The sequence below is a fragment of the Micromesistius poutassou genome (genome assembly GCF_964030765.1).
Source record: "Micromesistius poutassou genome assembly, contig: SCAFFOLD_1778, whole genome shotgun sequence".
Classification (NCBI taxonomy): domain Eukaryota; kingdom Metazoa; phylum Chordata; class Actinopteri; order Gadiformes; family Gadidae; genus Micromesistius; species Micromesistius poutassou.
Window position 1 is genome coordinate 1 of NW_028179080.1, and position 5,000 is coordinate 5,000.

A 5,000-nucleotide genomic window follows, 5' to 3' on the forward strand; every position below is an offset into this window, starting at 1 on the left:
GGGGGGGGGGAGTGGCTTGTGCCACCACACTGCTTCAGCGAGAGAGAGAGAGAGAGAGAGAGAGAGAGAGGGCGAGGGAGATACAGAGCGTAGAGGAGGGAAACGCGAGAGGGAGGGCTGTTTTCAAGTGTATGTGTGCATGTGCACGCGAGTCTGTGTGTGTGTGTGTGTGTGTGTGTGTGTGCTCGCGCACAGGCACCACAGACCGAGCGAGAGAGCGAGAGGGAGATCACACCGAGCTAAGGGGAATCTGTCAGATTCACACAGCGCTCTTCAGTGTGCGTGTGTGTGAGTGAGTGAGTGGTGCATGCGCGCGCTCGCGTGTGTGTGTGCGTTGAGGTAACACAGACGGAGACACAGAGACAGAGAGAGAGAGACCGTTGGAGGGAAGAGAAGGAGAGGAGAAGGAACACTGACGTCCAACAGCACTGAGGTACCCACAGCTGTCCGTGTTGTTTAGGAATAGCACAGGAAACCTCTTTCTTTTCCCGTGGCCGTGTGTGTGTGTGTGTGTGTGTGTGTGTGCGTGTGTGTGTGTGTGTGTGTGTGTGTGTGTGTGTGTTTGTGTTTGTATGTGTGTCTAATTGTGCTTCTGACAACCGGTGGTGAACATGACCAGTATGTGTGTGTGTGTGCTGTGTGTGTGTATGTGTATGTGTGGGTACGCATTTCTAATTGTCTAACGAGTATGTGTGTGTGTGTGTGTGTGTGTGTGTGTGTTTAAGGTAAGGGAAGAAAGAAAAACAGGGTTGTGATGTCTGTGTTGCCCACTGCCAGAGGCATCAATTATGTAATGTGTGCGTTGACCATTCCTAGGCTCGCTCTGGCGTGCACGAGCAAGTGTGTCTTTTATATATATGTGTATGTGCATGTGCAGATTAGACCTGCGTAATTACTGTTTTACGAGCGTTGAGCAGTGTGTGTGTGTGTGTGTGTGTGTGTGTGTGCGTGCCGGGGTGTTGCTCCCAGCCCGTGTCTCCGTCGGATCAGTAATTGATGGTCCATTGTAAACAGAGCCACGGCCGTCTCCTTCCCTCCCCCTCCTTTCTCACACGGCCACCGATACTGACAGATCATCACTTTTTTTTTTAAAGATGCACAGCCACTGGATGGTCCTCACCATGGACATCACATCACTCCCTCTGGGGGGGTCAGATTCAGATTTGTTGGCTTATTAATGGTTTAATAGTGGAGGGGCCACATACGGACCCAAAAAACATGTTGCACTTGTTTGATTTGTCTGATGCATTGCAATATCGTTTCTTTATGGCGGACGCTCAATTGCCATCGCCGGTCCCATAGATGGGTTTTTCCTAAGCAGAAGCCTCACATAAAACAACAACAGTTTAATACGTGTCAGGCTGTTAACGGCCACCCCTCTCTCTACAGGAACAGTGGCGCGTGTTACACTGTGTTCTTTGGAGGGTGTGAAGATGGCCTTCGAAGAGGGGAAGTGATGGTTGACCAGATTACGGTTTCTTTCCCACAGCGATCTCAGAGCACAGATTCTCGTCTGTCGTGTGCAGGATATTGGCGCTACGCTTGATGACAATCTCAGGCTGTCGTTAAAGAGGCACCAGACGGCGATTCATCTCGCAGACGCGAACCATAAAAGAAATGCAATGTCTTTATTGACAGGAAGAGAGAGGCAGGTGCAGACTTCCTGCCACTCGGTCACGTTCTTTGATCTGAGCGGCGCAGGCGCAGGCGCAGACAGGCCGACCCCGTTTGCACACAGCGCCAAAGGGACCGATTGAAACATTTCGGCTTCTCCAAAAGCCTTGGCGTTTTTTTGGTTTTTTTTAAACCAACCAACTCGTGCCAGCAGTGAGTCCGGAGGCACTGGGACCTGTGGGGAACACACGGGTCGTTTCTTTGTTCTAAGAAACGTTCCCTAAAAGTCGTCTCAGGGGAGCACTCAAACGCCTCCACTCTACAGTGCAAATACGTACACGTATCATCAAAGCCGGGGCGCCCCCAGTGGGATTAACACGTTGCTCTGTCTCGGGGCATCGCTTGTACGCGGCTCCAAACTGTCAAGCCGCGGTGACGCCGCGCAGCGGATCTCCCGCTTGGAAGAACATCCTCCTCTGAAGATCCTCTTTCTCATCTCCTCATCCCGCGGCTTGTTCCAGTGTGAGGAAATACCTGCTTTAATCAGCGGGCGTATTCAGGCTATCCCCCCCCCCCCCCCCGCCCCCCAAAAGATGTAGAACTGAACAAACAAGGCTGCTTGTTGATCTTGATTTGATCATGCATAATGCAAAGGAATCCTTGGAATCCACCGGCGTTGATTTTAAGGAGGAAATCCTAAACGAACAGGAAATCAGTGAGTGAATGAAAACACGACTGAATGACACCGTTTTTATTTTTTTAACCATCCGGCTGCAAAATCGAAAAATACAATTGTGGTATTCAAATTGAATTCAGAGCCGTGAAAGGCAAAGGTGTAAACAGACGATGGGAGCCAGACATGAGGCAGTCTGGGGCCACTTGTGCGATGCGGTTCATGTCGACTCATCGAATAAACAGGCGGGACAGGTAGGGCTGTAGCAGAGCCTGAGGAGCGTTCACACAGCCGGTCCACAGAGAACCTCCTCTCTCTCTCTCTCTCTCTCTCTCTCTCTCTCACCACACAGAGCCCGGCTGTCACAACCTGTTTTCATATCAACGTTTCTGCTTTTTTTTTTTCTCTCTCATTTCCTCCCCGCCATGTAACTAGTCCACAAGCCTCCCCAACAGAACGTCTACACAAAACTGAAAACTGAAAACACTGCTCTAATTTACATCTTTATGGCGGGGTCGGACATTTTCTGAATTCTTTCCTGTTGGGTTTGGCTTGAGTTGGGTAAAGTCTCTCGACAGTCGTTCCTTATTTCCAACGGGTCTAAAATACTGAGAAGTTTACACTTTTGTACACAGGTTAGTCGTGGAAGTATCATTTACAAAAGGGTATATGGGCTGTACTATCAAAAAGTTGTGTGTGTGCGTGCGCATGCGTTTTGGTGACGCTCATGTATGTGTGTGTTGGCTACACGTTTCCATGCACAACGGGGTTGGCAGACCACAATCCAACATCGTCGTATCATCATGACCTCACAAACATCTGGAAATCAAATCTGACCACATCCACACCTCCAATAGACATGATCACAGTCATCGGAGAGAGGGGTAGAGAGAGGGAGAGGGAGGGGGAGGGAGAGAGAGGGCTTGGCGATAAGGAGGAAGATAGAGAGAGAGAGGGAGGGAGAGAGAGAGAGAGAGAGAGAGAGAGGGCTTGGGGATAGGGAGGGAGATAGAAAGAGAGGGAGGGAGAGAGAGCAAGAGTAGGGGAGGTACATAGAGAGATACTGAGAGGGAGATAGAAAGAGAGCTATGGTGTGTGTGAGAGAAAGAGAGAAAGACAGGGGGAGGGGAGGTATATATAGAGCGAGATACTGAGAGAGAGAGAGAGGGGGGGAGAGGGACATCATTTGAGGGAGCAAGAGAACGACTGGGGGAGAGAGTGGTGCATGAGAGAGAGAGGGAGAGGGGGGGAGGTATACAGAGAGAGATGCCGAGAGAAGAGATTCAGGCACAAATCCTCACCACATTATGGAAGTGTTATTTCTGAACCCCCACCCCCCTCCCCCCCCCCCCACACAGGTCAAACCGGCCAGCTCCCACCGTCTTCCCCCGGGAGCGCCGCGCGTGCGTGTGTGTGTGTGTGTGTGTGTGTGTGTGTCCCGCGCTGCGCGTACCGCGGTGCGTCACGGTGTTAGTGCCGGTGAGACGGTTCCCGGGATCAACGCGCATTCCGGGGCTCACGGGACAGGCCGCAGCTGTTGCCCGCCCGCCCCGCCCGCCCGCCCGCCCCACATCGTCCAATGGGAGCGCAGGGGGAAGAAAGAAAGAACGGAGGGAGACAAGTTTGAGATAGAAATCTCTGAAACCACCCCCCCCCACCCCCCCCTTCCTGCAAAAAAAAAAGAAAACAGCACATTTTAAACAGGCCAATCGAGGTCGGCCCCCGCTTCCTTCGGCCAATCAGGGGCAAGGGGGAAAGCCTGTGCTGATTAGTTCTGCTGCGTGGGCCTCGCTTGATTTCATTAGCGCTGCTGGAAAAAAGGGAAATCACCGTTCATGAGCTTTGAACGAGGCCTTGAACGTGGTGGCTTGTAGAGGCCATGTGCATTGCCTCACGTGCACTACAAAGACTTCTCTCTCCTTTAATGACCTCGAGAGCCCAACCCACCCCCCAACCCCCTCTCTCGCTCTCTCTCTCTCTCTCCCCCTCTCGCTCTCTCTCTCTCTCTCTCTCTCTCTCTCTCCTTCTTTCCCTCTTTCTCTCTCTCTGGCTTGCACTCGTTCTCTTCCTCTCTCTCTCCTCTCTCTCTCTCTTGCCATCGCTCCCTCTCTCTCTTCCTCTATCTCTCTTCCTATATCTCTCTCTCTGTTTGCTCTCTCTCTCTCTCTCTCTTTCACTCTCTCTTGCCATACTTACTCCTGTAAATTATCTCTTAATCACCCCCTCTCTGACTAATGCTTCCTCTCTCTCTCCATCACTGGCGTATCTCTCTCTCCCTTTCCCTCTCTCGCTCTCTTGCTCTGATCTCCCGTTCTGCGCTGCAGTGCAGATTAAGGTCGCTCGCCCCTGGGCCAAGATCTCTTCAACGCCTGGGATTGCAGAGATCTTCTGCTCCTCTTTGCCTTGTAAAATCCTATAAATGAATTATTATTATAATATATATGGTGAATATGGTGTACAATGAGTGGAGCCATGGACATGATGAAAACCTTCTTGCGTTATGAGTTGTATTTCCCACAGTGCAGGGAGTTGCACTGCACTGGGTTAAACAGATTGCGGAAATACGTTTGAGGCAATGTTAGGTTGTGAAAGGCTACGCTAAACTAATTCAGGCTGTGCCAAGATGTGCCAAGGCATTGCTCGGTTACGGTAACGGCACCATCGGTTTTAATCATTGATCACCTGAGACTGGGTCTTGTGGTTTAACTGACTC

General features: G+C 51.2%; 1 pseudogene across 1 annotated transcript in view; it reads left to right on the forward strand.

Moving 5' to 3' along the window:
* The first annotated feature begins 180 nt into the window (after positions 1 to 180).
* The window catches only part of LOC311373136 (SLIT-ROBO Rho GTPase-activating protein 2B pseudogene), a 9,097-nt pseudogene continuing 4,277 nt past the window's right edge, over positions 181 to 5,000 (forward strand). The window contains exon 1 of the transcript XR_014684258.1: positions 181 to 433. The product of XR_014684258.1 is annotated as an SLIT-ROBO Rho GTPase-activating protein 2B pseudogene (transcript). The remainder of the gene's footprint in view (positions 434 to 5,000) is intronic.